Consider the following 18,401-nt stretch of genomic DNA (forward strand, 5'->3'; position numbering starts at 1 on the left):
AAAGACTAAAATTAACTACAATGTATCATACTCACTAAGCCTGGAGAGCTAAGCAGTTACTCAGAAGCCTGTATACAGGAACGGCTTTCTTCAGGGGCCCCGCCAGGGACTCAGTGGATCCTCTGGTCCAACCAGCAGCACCTCCCGCGGAGTCAGGTGTTGATGGAGCACCCCCCTTTGTCTAAGTGATGACTACTTATACCCTTCCATAAACAACCTTCACCTAATTATCTCTCTCTCATTATCATATATGCTAATTACCTACAGTTTCCACCCTTAACTACATTCCATTCTCACCATAATAATTGGGGTCATCAAAACAACATCTGGTGTTAGGAAAATTAATGTCCCTTGGCAATAAAACATTATACCCCCAGACATTCAAGGATAACTTTTTGTTCCCATCACTATTATCTATGTGCAGCTGCAAGCATACAGTATCTGTATTTGGTCTTATTATGTGCCATGCTATGCAGAAACTGAGACATCTATAAGGTTAATCAGTCTCTCTGCCAACTGGAAGATGTCATGCTACGGGGGTCAGAATAGCCAAGCAAGCAACTGAAGCTATGCTAGGCCTGTAGGACAGTGGTCAAGCAACTCAGATTTTACTGGGCCTCCAACATAAGGCAGTGGTTCCCAACCTGTAGCCCACAGGGTCTTTCAGAGTGGCCTGTGGTTCCTGTTCCACTGTCTGCAGAAGGGAGACGCTGCATAAGTACCCAGGCAGAGCATGTTGCCAGTGCAGGCTCCTTGCTGCAGCCAAGGGGACAGGAGATCGGCGCTCCCCTCCCCCTGGTTGTAGCAGAGAGCATGGCAAAGTGCTCTGCCTGGGTCCCTAGGCGCTGGAGCCAGAGGGAGGGGAGCACGGACCTCCCCCATTCCCCTGGCTGCAGAAGGCAGTCACTGTCTAGGGACCCAGATGGAGCGCACAGTTCCCTGCCGCAGCCAGACTGATAGGAAATCCTCCTCGCTGAACTCTTTCCCTCTGGCTGCAGTGGGAGGGCAGAGGGAGACTGCCGGCAGAGACTGGTGGCCCTTCAGGGTTGTAAAAATTATATTTGGGGCTCTCAAGCTAAAAAGGTTGGGAACCACTGGTCTAAGAGATTCTAAATTAAACAGAAACTAAGTTACTGTAGGGGCGTAGAGATTACAGAGACCCAACACACTATAGCTGGAGTGAATGTCAGACAGTCTATTTCCTGTTTATAGACTCTTATTTCCTTGCTCTTTGCCCCCTAGTGGTCAATTCAAACATTCAGAAGAAGCACAACATCCCCCCTTCTGGAAAGGAAGGCTGATCCAAACTTTAAACAACACACAACAGGAACAATATTTCAAACACAAAACAAGAATAAAAAGGCCTCTGATGGACAAAGTAGACAGCCTGACCCTTCAGCCTTATGTCAGTATTTAGTCTGGCGTTATAAGACATTCGGTTATTAGTCCTCTACTTTCTTGAATGCTCAAGATTTGATGTAATCCTGCAGGAAAACAGGAGGCTGCCTTTCTCTCATCGGATATCTCCTTGCAGGAAGAAAATATGGAGGATATGCTGGTGGTTCTATGTGGACAGGTGGAGTGTTCAGTCTGGGGCAGCAATCAAGGTGTATTGGATGTCCACCTGGTGACACAAAAAGATGACACTAAAATCAATGGATGATTCCTTCTTGCATCCTAACAAAGTAGGATTGAGGTGTCCTGGCATATCCCTGCAATGTTCCCTTTTCCTGAGAATCTTCCACACAAACGGGATCTCCTGGATTCAGTAATCTCAAAAATTTGACTCTATGGTGTCTGCCAAAGTCCCTCTTCTGAGGGGTTTTATACTGACCTTCCTTTTTCTGTAGTCTCGGGAAGTCAGGCCAACAAGAACCGTGTTAGGAAGAATGGTTGGAATAGTGGAACTCCGTTCTCATCAACAATTCCACAAGGCTAAATCCATTTGCTAGAGGTGCTGACTGGTATACCAGAATGGCAAGATGAGAATCTGAGGATTTAAAAAGAAATTGTTTTATTGTCTTTACTACAAGTTCTGCTTTACCACTACTCTGAGGTCACTGTGATCTGGATGTGGCATAAATGAAAGTGTAGGTATCTGCAAACTTCTTAAAGGTCTCAGAGGAAAATAGAGGACCAATGTCAGAGATGACCTGCTCTGGAATCATGAAATGGGCAAAGAGTGGTTCTAGTCTCTCCACAACTGCATTTGACATAGTATTGAGCAACCTGGCAACTTCAATGAATCTTGAGAAATAATCAGTCATTAAAAAATAGGTTGGATTATCCAGACAAAAAAAAAAATATCAGTCCCAACTTTCTGCTATGGCTTATCTGGCAAACAGTAACAATGGTTCCAGTGGGTTGGTTCTCAGGTAAATACAGATATGACATGTCTCAACTCTGTTGTAATCTGGACAGCGGTTCCTTCTGGGTTCTCAGGGCTTTCAGGCCTCTTTTCTGGCTGTTTTGCTATTAGCTCTGGGCAGCTTTTTGGCTGTTCTGGCTGGGATGGAGGCCTTACTTGTGTGTTTTCCTTTCCCCCTTTTCTCTTTTTGAAGGGACATTCTATGGCCTGTTGGGTCTTTATTCAATCCCATTCTGACACCATGTAGAGATTACAGAGACCCAGCATACTATTGTTGGCATGAATGCCAGACTATCTTTATTTCCTGTTTACACGACTCTCACCACCTTGCTTTATGATGCAGAGTGGCTGCTCTACATATACACAACTAACACCACAGGTGGTCTAATATACCACATGATTTCTGAATTTAGCTCACTGACTCCAGAGTAGACATTTCCTGTGATCACGCCTTTTGACACTTACACATAATGTTTTGAATGCTGTCAACAGGCACTTCTAAATCCCTGCCATTCTGCATTTACTGAAAGTTAGGATCTCTGGTAATTGACGCTCTCACCAATTTCAATTATATGTCAGAATAGGCATAGCTGTTACATTAGTAAATTGAAGTCATTGGTGGGCTACACAAAATCAAGTGGGCTTACTTAAGCAGCCATTCTGCAGCAAGGGGAAGGTATGAACAAGAAATTTACATTTCTTCAGAGGGATGTTTCAACCCTCATGTCCAGAAGAAACTAATTTTCACCTGTGCCCAGCTTGGGGTAATCCAGATAGTATAAGTATAAATGGACACAAATCTGACATAAAAAATGGTAACATCCATAAACCAGTCGGAGAGCACTTCAATCTCCCAGGACACTCTGTCACTGACTTGAAAGTTGCCATACTTCTACAAAAAAACTTCAAAAACAGACTTCAAAGAGAAACTGCTGAGCTAGAAATCATCTGCAAACTTGACACAATCAAACTGGGTCTGAATCGGGACTTGGAATGGTTCTCTCATTACAAGAAGTAATTGTCACTGTTCACACATTCTCACCTCCTAATCAATGGTTGTGAATAGGCCTCAATACTCTAACTGAATGGACTTTGCTTTTATCTACCTTCCCCATTGTTGTTACTTACTCTTGGATATGTATATATATACACCTCCTATGTGATTTCTATTCATTACATCTGACGAAGTGGGTTACAGCCCATGAAAGCTTATACCTGCAGAAATTAAATTTGTTAGTCTTTAAAGTGCTACAGGACTCTCGTTGTTTTTGCAGTATAAGAATGAGAGACAGTGGCCTCCACTTCATCTCTCTCCTCCTTCATTTCTGCTCATGATATCAATCACTGTCAAAGAACTGAACTAAGGGGGAGTGGTAACAGGCTGAAAGGAGACCCCGCCTGTGAAACTTACTGCAGCGTATGGTGAGATAAAACCTTTTACTTTTAAGTTAGCTTCTTAAGTTAGGTATTAGTTTGCATTTTACTCTTTTTTTTTTTTTTGTAAACAATCCTTGACTTTTATGCATCATCACTTGTAATCACTTAAAATCTATCTTTCTGTAGTTAATAAACTTATTTTATTGTTTTATCTTAACCAGTGTGTGTGGATTAAAGTGTGGGGAAAACTCCATTTGGGATAACAATGCTGGTGCATTAGCATTTTCCTTTGATGAAATGATGGACTTTCTATGAGCTTGTACTGTTCAGGAAGGTATTGAATGTACATTTCTAAGGGAACAAGGCTGGGCCTAGGAATTTTTGGGTGTTGCCCCCTACGTAATTCATGAGTGACTGGACAGAGTTCTCATGTATTTAGCTGGGAGTGAATTTGCATGGTGAAGGCTGTGTGAGCGGGCAAGGAGTGGATGTTCTGACAGCAAAGTAGTGTAATAGGCACCCCAGATTAGAGAATTAAGGAGACACAGCTGTTCAACAGTCCATATTGTACCCTGAGGAAGGTCACAATAGGTTTGTTTGGCATGATGTGTATAAATTAGACAGATATCACTGATATGTGTTTTTTTTTTTTTAACTTTACTATATTCTTTTGTTAACTGAGTAAATTTGAAATGTCTATAATGAGCCAGCAGTGCTAACAGTGAATTCTTTTGGCAAACTGAAGTAAATGTTTATCACACACAAATAATGCTCATATCAAGCAGTATTTCATCCACCCAAAGGAACTTCCTTACTTTTATTTTAATATTAACCTTCTACTATGTCACACAAATTAGAAGAAACAATACGAACCCTACGTAGAAATTAGAAAGAATTAAAAATACAATGGACTGGATTGCACAAGATATTCAAAATGAGATACAGCGCTCTTCACCTCTATGTCACTAATTCAAGTCTGACCAGATGGAGATTCACAATTGTTACCATACAACAGCTGCCTGCCTGAGTGAACTGAAATCAATGACCTCAGTTCATTTTCTGATAGGCATCAGTCTACATCACAAAGACAACCAAAATGATGGGGACACTTGGCAGACTGAGCAAAAAGGCTAAATACTGAAAAGTTATGGAGACTGAACTACATTTTAATCCATAGTGTTGGACAAGATCCAGGATGAGATCAAAGTAAATTGGTGGTATACGGAGGGTAATGTTATAATACCATTTCCGATGCTGTGCTTATTCTGCAATAGAGGAGTTCACTGTGCCATCAGTATGGAAGCTTTTGTATATGCAAAGATATGAAACCAATTATGCTAAACACATATCTATCTTAGATTTTCCATCACTGTTGTATCCAGGCTTCAAAAAGGGGAACCTGCAAAAGAGGTTAGTAGCCTCAGCAAAGAATCAAATTCACTGATGGTTTGAGAGAGAAAAAGTGCAACAATTACTAATGAGTGCTTAGCCACACCCTCAAGCCCTTTTACTTTTGTTCTGGGGTGCCATTTAGGGAGGGTGGGGGACATTTGACCCCCCGAGTTTCATACTCTAGCCGGGCTCCAGCTCGCTTCACGTGGACACACCCAGATGTGCAGTGAATGAGCACTGGTACTTTAAGACAGGAGTGCAGTGCTCTTTGTAGGTGTGTGCTCCTCTGTGTTACTCCCATACACTGCTCTGATGGTTGCTCCGTGCTGTGCCTCTTCTGGCTAACGCCTTGGGCCCAGGCTGCTACTTCCCTGAACTTCCCTGAGGCTGAGGGGCGTGTCTGTGAAGTGGGGTGGATTGCTGGTCCCTGGATCCTGTGTCTTCTTCATCCTCCAGTCTGCCAATTGCAAATTCCCCTTCCCCCCAAAATCTGATCTAATGCTCTCAGACCCTTATCTGCCAAATGGAACTGTGTCACCTTTAATGATCATCATATTTTTGAGAAGTTTTCTAAACTTTCACAATTGAAGTATACTGCTGTTTGCCATGCAATCACTGGACACCAGTGTTTTTCCTGACATGAGGTAGCATTATTTCTAAAATGTCTAGAAAAGTTCCCTAAAGGAATTAAAGGAAAATTATCAGAGAGGGTAAAATGATATACAGCAGTAATATGGTGAGGTAGTTCTGAATTATCCAGAGGGATTTCTTTTCAGATCTCCTTGGCTTCTTATTTCATCTCCAGTGTTTCAACAATAAGAGCAAAAGCTACCTCCAGAATGCCCCTTCAGGTTCCTATGCACAAATGTTGGACAATAACAACTTGTGATGTGTTTAAGGATCTAGCTCTCAGTTCAACTTTATACCTAGGTACCCCCTTGTAAAATAGCTTGCTCCCCCAACCCTCAATGAAAGCATCCTGTTTTGGATGATCTCCATACAGATGGACATTTTACCATAGTAAATTCATTGCAATTGGTCCTATACAAAGATCTAATGTTACTGGAAGGCATTATTCCAATCTTTACTTTACCAAAGTTTTAATAAGAAACATCATCAAGTAAGTTCTAGTAATTAGGTACAATGTAATACTTACAGTAAGTTGTGCTAAATGAATTCTTCAATACAGTGTGCCACTTAGGTAGGGGTTTTACCAAAAAATCCCTACCCATAGCTATCTCTAGCACAGTTTCCAACGGAAATTGCAACTAACAAATGCAACGGGACAAATGTTGATCTCCTTGGCACTGCTGTAAATCTGGAGTAATTGCATGGGTTTCAACCATTATTCTGAAATTGGAATTGTGTAAATGAGAACAGAATATGGTCCATCTTATTACATTTTTAGTTTTGATCTTACCGCTACAAGATTTTGAACAATATATTTTGACCTCCTTAATATAAATCTGAGGTTCATTGAACTTCTGCTAAATTTAGAATTTCAGTCAATCATTTGTGCATTGAAAAAGTAAGAATACAAAAACTGCTGCTAAGAAAACACTTCAGTTGTGGGATATTGTGATGCAATCTTTCAGTTAGGGTGTGATAAAATATTGTTCATATGCATCATTCAAATTGTTGCAGTACCACAAATTTTAAAGTAGGTAGCCTGCAGGGTAGTGGTGGTGGTTGGTTATTTTTGAAATCTACTTGTGTCTGCAGTGTAGCTCTTGGAATCATGGTTAACTCCCTCCCGCCCTTCCAAATTCTGAAATGGCAACCCTGCTTTTGTTCATTGAATTCTAGTAAGTTTCCCTTGTGTGGTACAGCAGCTGGACAAAAGTCAGAAATTAGCCAAGGGAGGCTGAGTGTCAGATATCACCTGGCAGAAGGGCGGTGATTTGATCGACATCCCAAACACATGTTCTTACACACAGACCGCAATGGGCTTGGGAGTGTAGTTAAGACTCAAAGAGAAACTGCAACCTGGCAGGAGACTTGAGGACAGTTGTGTTGCATAGAGGTCTGAAAGTCGGGCTACATCTGTGTGAGTTTTGCTGCTACTTCTATCCATCAGCTTGCCTGTCAGCCTGCCAAGGAGCCCAGCTTCATACAGTCCATGAGTCCAGGGCAGACCCACCATGCCAGTGTTTCCAGGCTTCTTTAATGGAGCCAGGAGTAGATGTTTGAAAGGCTGATCCACAGGGGAACTTGCAATCAACAGAGGGTGTGGTCAAACTTCGGGGCATCAAGGGAAAGTGTTTTTGGTACAGGCTGTTGGCTATGGAACTCCCCACCATCAAAGAATGATCAAGAGCTCATTGAAAAGAATGCAAAGACTCCCATTGTGTTCACTGGGCTTTGGAACAAGGCCTGGGGGCTCATGTCATCTTTTTGAGACCAGAGTGCAAGCCAGATGTTTGTGCAAGGCTTCCTCAATTAAAAAAAAAAAGTTAGAAAATGAACGTTAAGACCACGTATCTCTTAAGAAATACCATCTAACCTAAGGAAGGGTGAGGAAAATGCTTCAGTCTACATCAGCAATTGTATTTTGTGCTCAACTATTATAGCAATGGTTAGTCAGAAATGTTTAACAGTAGAACTGACCTTTGCTGCATGATACATATCTAAACTATCAGTTTCTAAGGCACTTTCAGGGCTTCTAACCCACAAATGTTTCTGATGACTGGTGTGTGTGTGAGATTTGCCTTCTAGCTTCCTGCTGCTGTTTGTTTCCCTGGTTCTTGCTCTATGAGCTAAACGTTCCAATTATTTTCTCTCTCTGTGTGTGTGTGCACATAGTTTGGGGTGTGTGCAGCTACTCAGAGCTGCTGCTAAATATCTGCTGTTTGGACTGGCATTATATTTTGTTCAGACTGTTGCTGTACTAACAGGCTCATGATTCATAGATGTTTTGATTGAAAACCTACCTGCGTGTCTTGCTTAGACTGTGTCTTGGGGCTTGTTATTCTGGGGTGCATCAGAGCATAACAATGCTATAACATAAGTATTTGTAATAATTTTAAAGATACATTTTGTTTGTATAGTAATTATTTGCCTATATTAGATTCCACAGTTGTTAAAACAGTGGTACCTTTTTCAGAAAGAAAGCTTAGTATAAACTAAGTCTAATTAAGAAGTGGAGAAGTAATATATGTCTTCAAGCATGTCTCCGTTAAGTAATGTTATCTAAGTCTGGGCTCATCAACTCGTAATTATTCCACAATGTTTGCACAATATTAGGCCATCTGACTGGTGGGCTGAGCATTCACTTGCACTGTAGCACGACGTACATACAACATTGTGTTCATTTGGTTAAATTCTCTGCTGATGTGAATTGGTGCTTGTCCACTAAAGCCAAGAAAACCAAGCGAGTTTATACTAGCAGAGAATTTGGCCCGATATGCTTTACAATTTTTTTAAAAGGTTTCATATATTTGCCATATGGGTTTCCTTCAGTCTAATTCATCAGCCTGACTTTTTGCAGTTACAGTACCAAAACTATAGCACTGAGTAATTTTATACCATTCAGTAATTCAAAATTACTAGAAGGCTGCAACTATCTTTTATAAACAGAGCTCCAACACTACATACTAATTTAAAGTTATTGGAGTGCAATTTATTTTTAGGACTGCTCAGTCTTCCATATTGGAATCCCATTCATTATGCTCCTTTTGATTGCAGCAACTAATTAGCAGTTTGAGGCAAATAAGAAAAGAGAGAGGCAGAAAGAGTGCATATATTAACTTTTGTTTACATGGCTTGAGGGAGGCAAGAATTACCCAATACTTCAATGATATTTCCATCAATGCTTAAATTAAGTAATTGATTCATGAATAGAATTGTGCAGAATGAGTCCAAAGTAACTCAGTTTCCACAAGAAATCATTGTACTGCTTATGTTATGTGGTTATGGTGTGTAATTTCATATGAGAGTAGGAACCAAGCATGGGTTGAGATGATAGCAGGGAAAGTTGGCTTGGGAGTGATGCTGGAAGAAAGGGAGCAGAGTGAGGAAGTTGCAGGAGGAAGGGGGTAGAGCATGAGGAACTGGCATGCAGTGCAAAAAACAGGGCCATAAACAGCTGGCCTGGGGAAAAGCAGAACTAGTTAAAAGTTTGGGAGCAAGAAGAGCTGGTAAGGCTGAAGACAGTAAGAGCTGGAAAGGTGAGTTGTAGGGTTCCGGCAACAGAATGAGCAAGAACTAGCAAGGAGACGGAGAAAGTTGCAGGAGCTGGTAGCAGGAATGATGCTGGTGCGAAGAAAGAGCATTGCAGATCTGCCCATAGGCGGGTATCAGGAACCTGGGTTATAGGGTCAGGCCTATTGTTCAGAGGAGGAATCAGGCCTGGTGATCAGAGTCCGAATGCCAGAGCCCAAGGTCAAGTCAGAGTCAGAGCCAGGGATTGGAATCAAGGCTTAGAACTGAAGTCAGAGTCTGAAGGTCAGAGCCACGAACAGAGACAGAATCAGAGCCAGGATTCAGAACAGAGGGTCAGAGCAGGAGTCCTGGAAGGCAAAAGCAAGGTGTGACAGGACTTCAACAAGGCCAGGTGCATGACAGGGTCTAAGGTGGCATGAGGTTGGATGCATGGCAGAAGCAGGGTTGGAATGATGTGAGCATATGTATGTTGAACAGCTTCTGATCCTCTGCAACTACTGGGCTTAAGAGCAAACTACCTGATTGACGTAGCCAATCAGTTGGTTCTGCTGCAGCCCAGCTGTGCTCATTGGCTGCCTGACGATTGGGCATGCACAACTGCAGGCCCCCATTCCTGACAATGGGCTACAAAGGGAAGGGCTGCAGTGGGGAGGCAGCAGAGAAATCTGTCTGGGGAGCAGGGAGCTGCTTTTGGGAGGCTGAACAAAGTCCAAGGTTTTCTATCCTTTGAGAAAGAAGGAATTACACTGGGATTTCCTCTAGTAATTCCCTGTGAAAAATCAGTCACTGTCAGGGATATACAACAAAGTTTCCCTGACTGATAACACTGAATAGAGGCCAAGGTAAGGGATGGCTCAGCACCCTCATCATTCTGAAGTAAAAGAAAACATAAGGCTATTTTTGACATTGAGATTAGGTTCAAATCTAGATGCTAAGTGGCTGAATGTCTTTTTCTCTCTTTTTTAAAGAAGAAATTAGTCAGATAAAAATCTACAGTGATGATTTATGCCCAGGCTATAAACACAGAATATATACATAAGCACATTGTGTGCAAACAGGATAGGTATATGTCTATGGTGTGCAGGCCCGCTGACAGTGGGAGGCAAAGGGGTCAATTGCCCAGGGGCCCAGTGATTTAAAAGGGCCCAGGCGGATGGGATAGATCCATGGGTGGCGGGTGAAACGTCCCCTTGAGGAGGCTAGGTCCCAGTCCCACCTCTTCCATCCATAGCCCCACCCACACTCCAGACTCAGGCCCCACTCCCTCCCCAACTTACTGCCGCATCCCTTCTTCCCTCCCTCCCCACACACCCCCACTGTTGCTTGCCACATCCCTTCTCCCTCCCTCCCTCCATGCTCGGCTGCTCCACCATCGCTTGCCACCTCAGGGGAAGGAAGGGTGTGGAAGAGAGGAGGGGGCCTGAGCGGGGCAGGAAGGAGGGATGCAGCAAGCAGTGGAGCTGAGTGGGGGTGAGGGACGCGGCAGTGAGCTGGCCAAGTGGGGAGGGGGCGGGGGCTGGGGTGGAGTGTGGGCAGGGCTGTGGGCAGAGAGGCGGGACGGGGAGATAGCCTCCCCGAGGGGAAGCTTCACTCATGGTTGTAAACCTCAGCCATCCCTTTCTGGAGACAGGATATTGACTGTTCTGCCCTGGGACTCAGAATTACTATCGGCAGGCCTGATGGTATGTGTAATGTATACTATCCTGTTTGCTTGGTATAGCACTTTGTCCCACCTCTAGTGGTGGCTGAGACAGCTAAAGATTGATGAGTCTGCTACAGCCTTGGCTAAGAGACATGTCTTTTCACTCAGGCAGAATAGGCTCATGCATTAAGCTCAAGAGGTCCCAGGTTTGATCCCCGATGCTGACATCCCTGTGTTGTAAGTGGAAGCACTGCTGGGATGACCCACAGAGTACAAGGGCAGTGCTGAGTGGTGGAGCCCAGTGCAGAGCATGGAGAAGATGATCCTCTTGTCAGTGGCTAGCATGTTAGCAGAACCAAATGATGAAAGTGGAGCCTATGTTGATACCTCCAAAATGTGGCACAAGAAAAATATAACAAAACTGCCAAGCAGATTGTGCAGAAATCCCTTGGGCTTTAAAAAGAAAGAAAGAAACTGCAGTGTTTTGTATTTCTCTCTAGTTGAGAAAGCGCAGTGCTTGCACTGATAACTCCAAAGTCACAGGTTTGATCCCCATACAAGTCACCACTTGCAGCACTGACCCATACAAGGATTAAGTGTGGGAGATCTTGAACTTAATGCATGAGTCTCTACTGCCTGAGCTAAAAGACATGTCTCCATGCCAAAGCTGTAGCAGGCTCATCAATTTCTAGTTGGCCTAGCCATCAGTAGAAGGGGACAGAGTGCCACTCTGAGCAAGCAGGGGTTACAGATATATAATTTAGGAACCTGTATAGCCTGATTAGGCAACCTTTTTAAAGAAACCACCTCAAAGTATCCCCAAGTGTATAGAGTAATTCAGGTCTGCTGTACCTTTATTAGAAGATCAGCTCCATTAAGCAATCAATTTTTGGTAAGTCACTTGAGTATCACTTAAAACATGTTTCAATATAGGTTGTAAAGCACTGTGAAAGCCTTCCAACAATAAAGGTGCTACATTAATATAAGATTATTAACACCATTCCCTCTCGGCTACTCATGTAGAAAGCATTTGCACAGTTCCATCTTTGCAGAGGCTATTTTAGACACATCTAAAGTTTTAAATTGAAATAGTTTTAAACTATTTTCCTTCCCACTCTGCTTCCCACAAAAGGGATAGATATAGAATACTGTATATAAAATTTCATGCGTCATCATCAGACCAATATCCAGATCACTTTTCCATTAAGCTTTTATGCTGTCAGAGATAAAGGGGGATGGAGATCTTACATTAAAATGTATTAATTCATTAAATAAACTGAAGTGGAAATTAAATGAAGCAGAGACACATGATAAAATGGAGAACAGCTTGCTGTGCATTTCCACCATCCATCAAGATTATTATACACATCTGAGCAAAGTTTCTGAAGTTTTCAATGTTGGTTTAGGTGCAGTGTATATTTTTTTCAGAATTGTTGGAAAGAAAATATGAAATCCCACGGGTACCAATGTAAGTTTCAGAAACTGACATTACATTATGTCATCCATTTGGAGAATATCATCAGGTTGGGAGATAACATTTTCTAGTTTTCCTTTCCTCAGTTATATATACAACAGAAACCAAAGAGCTCCAAAGCTGAAAAAGTGATAGCCTAGTTTCATGTTGCCAAATGTCCAAGGGCATAGCAATGTATGAAGTCCACAGTTCTCCAAATCAAATGCAAATAACGCCATTTGTGATCAGTTGCTGACCTAACCTCTAAACTCTCTAAAACTCCTTGGATTTTTTTTCCTTTTTGTATTAAAAGAAAGTTAAAAATCTGTTAACAAAATCCAAGTGGTGCTGTTGGGACTCTCGAGGACCCAACAAACCTAATGTCTGTTTTAAGAATTAATGATACCTAGGGATTTTAACTATTTATACTTTATTTATACTTAATATTTTAATGACCATATCGATAACATGTATGTGTGAGAAATACCTCTGGAAGGGCTACAAGTCCCTGAACTGCAGGATAGAAGGATTCTTATCAAAAGGTGCAACAAAGTATGTACTTCCACTTGGTCTCTCTGTATGCTCTCTGAAGAATTTAGGAGCAGTTTAACTTTGAAGCATATATAGAACTCCAACAGTTAGTCTCCTCAAAGGCTTCATCAGATTCCATGAAGCTGGGTGGTTTTCCTTATTTCTCCTAGAGCAATAGGTACTCCATTCTCACCATGTTTCTAGCCAATAAACACGGATTTACCAAGAAGTTCTGACAAATGCATCTGTAACTCCCAAAGCACTAAACACATACTATAAATCCAACTGGCAAAACACACTGGGCCAACATTGGTGCAATAGCACCAATAGCATTGACTGCTATTTTCATTTGATTCAGTGGAGTTACACTAGAGACTATGTGGCTCATTATAACAACTGCAAATCCATTCCACAATATCCCTAATCTTTGTTAACAGATGTCTGCCTTTGGACCATATGCTGGGTATAATACTTGCAGTTGCTATTTCAAGTGCACGGTGAACAATTTAGCAACTGTCTCCTCCTGTCCGAGGAGCATCTGGTACAGTCAAAACAAGGCATGCTGATCTTTTCTAACAAAGAATTGGGTATTTTTACTGAATTATGGATATCAAGGTTTTTTCATTTAGAACATGATGATATCACCTATATAAATATTTGCCATATTTGCACTCTGAAGCTCTCATTCTACAGTGGTATATTTTGTACTCTCTCTGTGTCACCATGTATTGTTTGGAAGAGTATATCAGACTCAACCTGTCTCAGACTAGTGCTACAATTACATTCCAGTTACTAGTCACACAAGTACCTGAAGACGAGAACAGTGGAAAGTCTTTGTGTGGAAATTTAAAAAACAAGACTGAATTCATTACAAAGATAATGTTATTAAAAACTGTTAAAAAACACAAAAACGTACATATTTGGAGATTTGTATATTTTAAGTGAAACTGATTTAAAATATTCTCTCTAGAGTCTTTTGCAGTTTCTCAAATAATTTTCCACAGATTTTGGAACTGAATTTCTTTTAGCTTTCCATTAGCTCATTCTTATGTGTGAAAGTAAACTTAATTCAGCTTTACTTATATTACTTATTTATTCTTCATCTTTCCTCTGTTGGATATCATTGCAGCAATCTATCACATTAAAGGGACCGATCCTGTAGTCATTTCAGTCAATGGCAAAATTAAATAATAATGGTCTTTTAAAAACTCAGATTAGAAGTTAAACTTGCCTAACCTGGGTCAAATTCTGATCTCTCAGGGATGGTGACGTAACTCCAGAGTAATTCAAAATTCCAGTGAAAAGCCAAAGTAACTCCAAATTCCACAGATGTCAGTGGAATCACTTTAGATTACACACTGGCATGAATGAGAATAGAATCTGACCCTGTTCTTCAGATGTTTCCATAAAAGATTAAATTTGAGAAATGCACGAACTATGTGCCAGATTCTAGATAGCTCAAGTATGGGTGTCAGATCTTGGCCCAATGTGTTTAACAAAACAGAGTTATCCATACTTAAATCAATTGATGGTTCCAATTTAATTAACAAAACTAAAGATTCTAGATTGCCATTCATTTGTTAGTTTCTAATTAGTGTGTGGGGGAGGGAGAAGACAACCTATGGAGGAAGGTAGTTGACTGAGAAACTATTTCCATAGCAAATTTACAGAGCAAATTAAGGTAATCGGAAACTCCAAACTTTACAATATCTACTTCATTGGACTTAAGTTTGTTACTCTTTTCTTATTAGGAAACTGTTTTAAAGCACTAAAACTTCTATAGTTTCTTTGCCTCTTTCAAATCCCTTTCTCTACATTCTTAGGCATATATTAGATTTCAAGCTTGCTACATGAACTAGTTCCTTGTGATATTGTTCCAGAGTGGGCATTTTACTGATCTAATAAAACCACAATGAAAATACTATACACAATTTAATATTGAAGCCCAATTATTGATTTTTAGGGCTTAATTTCAAAGCAAAAAGTGGCAGTATGTTCGAAATTCCTGCAACCAGATCTCTTTCTGGCAGAGTACCAGCCAGTCATAGGGACATACTGCTAAAACATCACATTTTCCCTTACCACTAACAGAGCCAGGAAATGATGTGTGTATATAGGTATATATAATATAGATGTCACTCAATCATCCCGCACCTTTCTAATTATTTTTATTGAACTATTGCTTTTTACAAAGATGCCAAGGCTGAAAGCAGGACAGTGTCTTCACAGTGTTGACATCCATTCTGGTTTCAGCCCTGACAGTCAGGCCATTTTTAACACCAGGATTTGGTTTCTGGGCCAAAGTGACATTTCTCTGGATTTCAGAACAACTTTGGGAAAATATTCTGATTTTAGGGTAAAATCAATGAAGTATTCCAAATTTACACAGTCCAGATTTACACTTTCCGAAATGACTGACACTTTCCCAAGCATTAATGCATCTAAAGCATCTACTTCATTCCTATGCAATAACAATTCTTTAATGAGGGCATAACGGGGAGGGCTTTGCCATTGAGATGGCAATAATATCTTTTAGCATACCGGCACTTACTAATCATTACTTACTAATATTGCTAATCATCAGGTTTCTTAATATCAGTAAAATCACACAATTATTAAATTATTGGCATAAACGTATGGAACAAAGGGTCCTGAGTCCATATTTGAGGTATTCAAATGCAAATTATACAAAACTTTTCATAGATTTGTGTGAAGTACTATTTTGTGTTACACAAAGAGGATGGAGTAGATGTGAAATGTTTCCCATGTAACCCTAAGAAGCCATTGTCAAACAATTATCTTGTAATTAGGTTAGGCAGACTAGGCAACAAGAAAACAATGCATGCTGTGTTTGCATTTGACTAGGGTGTGAGTTCAATAAGTGTGTGGACGCCAGGGGTGTCACAGTTGTGTCTTTGCTTCATGGGGAGAACCATCAAAATAAAATTCCAAGGAAATATTTAGTCATGAAATAAGGAAGCCAACTCTAGGCACTCAAGAAGAAAAGAAAGCAACAAGTATGACAGCCATTATCTACTATAGAATGATAACGAAGACGTTTGTTTGATCTTAACTCAGGTGCTATTTTCTATGTTTTATAAATTGAAGAGTGGCCTGCAAGTCTTTAGAAGAGATTTCCTATGTGGACCCATCATACCATATTGTGTGATCTTAAATAGTTACCTTTTTCTTCATTCTGAAGACTGCTTTGCTGTTGTCATCATTTGGAGAGAAAGTTTTTAAAAAACTGAGGTATATCATCTCAAAAATTCAGTTCTTTTCCATTCAGCATACAAACTACAAATCATAACAATTAATTCCAAATATGAAATCTGCCATATAATTATTCTGCTTAGGACAGATTCAGAAGTGTTGAAAAGAGATGATTAAGGAGGGATATGATAGAGGTCTATGAAATCATGAATGTTATGGGAAAAGTCCATAGATATAATCTGCTCGTGATGGGAAAAAAAAAAGAACAAGCTCTCTTCTACATGCAACAATAATCCTAACCCATCAGTCTGGAAGATATCTAGACAGCAAGAGCTATTTACCAGTATTTTGACTTTAGAAGTTGCATCTCAAATTCAAGTAATTAGACTTTGAATCCACTATATAGTATCATGTTGAGTAAGCAGTATAGATAACAAATATACAGTGTGTTTGTTATGATAAACCCAGACTGCACAGAGATAACATCATATAGTCTCTCACAAAGATAAGAAAATTATAGATTGCAGCATGCAAGATTACACTTTGCTCAGCAGTGTCAAACCACATTGGCAATTTTCACCTGTCAAATTTGTAATTACACAAGGATTATTGTTAGAAAAAAGCACAAGATCTGGATGATGTAATCTTACTACCAACTCAGTCAGCCATTCATCTGAAGACATTTAGCATATGAATGTGCACTGGATTAAAATAAATTATATTTTAGTACATTTTCCATTTTTCTCTTTTTGTGAGGTGGCATCACTACTGTCCTTGTTTACAGAGATTAATATAGCCTCAGTGATACTCTTCTGATATGAAAGCCTCATCTCATAACTGGTATGGATGAGAGAACAGGCACACTGAAGCTAAGTAGTTCTGGCACCCTGCACCAACACCTGCCTGATAGCAAGGCATAAAACAGCTCTCACTTCAAATTTCCTTGTAATGATGTTTTTCAAAGATGTTCTTTATATTTATTAATATGATAATATGATCACCTGAGTCTGGAAGAGGGACTGAAAAGGAAAACAAATACTTGGACGACAGGATTGGACAAATCAGGGGATTGATAATAGGGCATTAAGCTTTTTCTACCAAGGGCTCAAATCTGGCAAAGACCACAAGTGTCAGAAAGTCATTGCTCTCTAACGGTCTGTAAAGCAACATGCATATTTATGGTGCCATATAAATAATGAGTTCCAGAGGGGTAGCCGTGTTAATCTGTTTTCAGCAAAACAACGAGACTTCTATGGCTCCTTAAAGACTAACACATCCATTTGGGCATAAGCTTTCGTGGGCATAAACCCACTTCATCAGATGCATGAAGTGGAAAGTTTCCACGAAAGCTTATGCCCAAATATATAAATAATGGTGACTTTGCAGAGTGGTGATGGTCTCAATCCAGTTTCTAAAAGTTGGTTGTCCATGTCTAGTTACTGTTACCCTTTTTGTGAAATTATAAAGGAAAGATTATGGTAGCAAATCCAAATAATTTGTAATAAGTAACTGAAATTATAGACATTGTTTTGTCAGTGACTGATGGGATTATTTGGATATATAGAAAGTAATACAAATACCATGTCAACAAAAGTTATCACCGACAACAGAACCTGCATCCTTGCTTACATTCTTAGAGGAGGGACAAATAAAGCATCAGCAATAACTACAGAAGTCAGTGGATACTCAGCCCTATTTTGAGACAGGGGCATCAACTAGAAGCACTCAAAACATTTCAAGATTTGAAATTAACCACATTTTATCAAAGTTTTGAATTTCAGTGAATAAAGCAGATCAAACTTTTAGCAAAAATGTCAACTCATTTTTCAACTTGCTTTATCTACTATTAACCTTTGTTAATCCATTTTTAATTTAAGTGACTAGAAGCAGAAAACAAAAGTTCACTTGGATTCCAACACTCCTGTGTACCACACCATTAAATCAAACTCAAGTCAGATCATGTACAAACCACATAAAACACAATAAGAGTGGAAGAATAAAAGAACAATGAAAATGAAAAGGTTTAACTGTGCTGTGGAATTTCTCTCTCTCAGTCCTCCTTAAATTAAAGAATGCACACAAAGCATATCCCCTAGTCGCAGGCATAACTACCTGTGTACAGCGCCAAATGCAATAGGAACATTTGCTAGCTAACTTGAAGCAAGACCAGACAGATAGAATGATCCACTGTTGTTTCAGAAAAAGTTTGTATTACTTCAGCCATAATTCTACCCTGCTGACATAGATGATGTCATCTGTAGCAA

This window comes from Emydura macquarii, unplaced genomic scaffold (assembly GCF_026122565.2).
Source record: "Emydura macquarii macquarii isolate MOO-44397 ecotype Brisbane River unplaced genomic scaffold, CSIRO-AGI_Emac_v2 contig_1424, whole genome shotgun sequence".
Lineage (NCBI taxonomy): Eukaryota > Metazoa > Chordata > Testudines > Chelidae > Emydura > Emydura macquarii.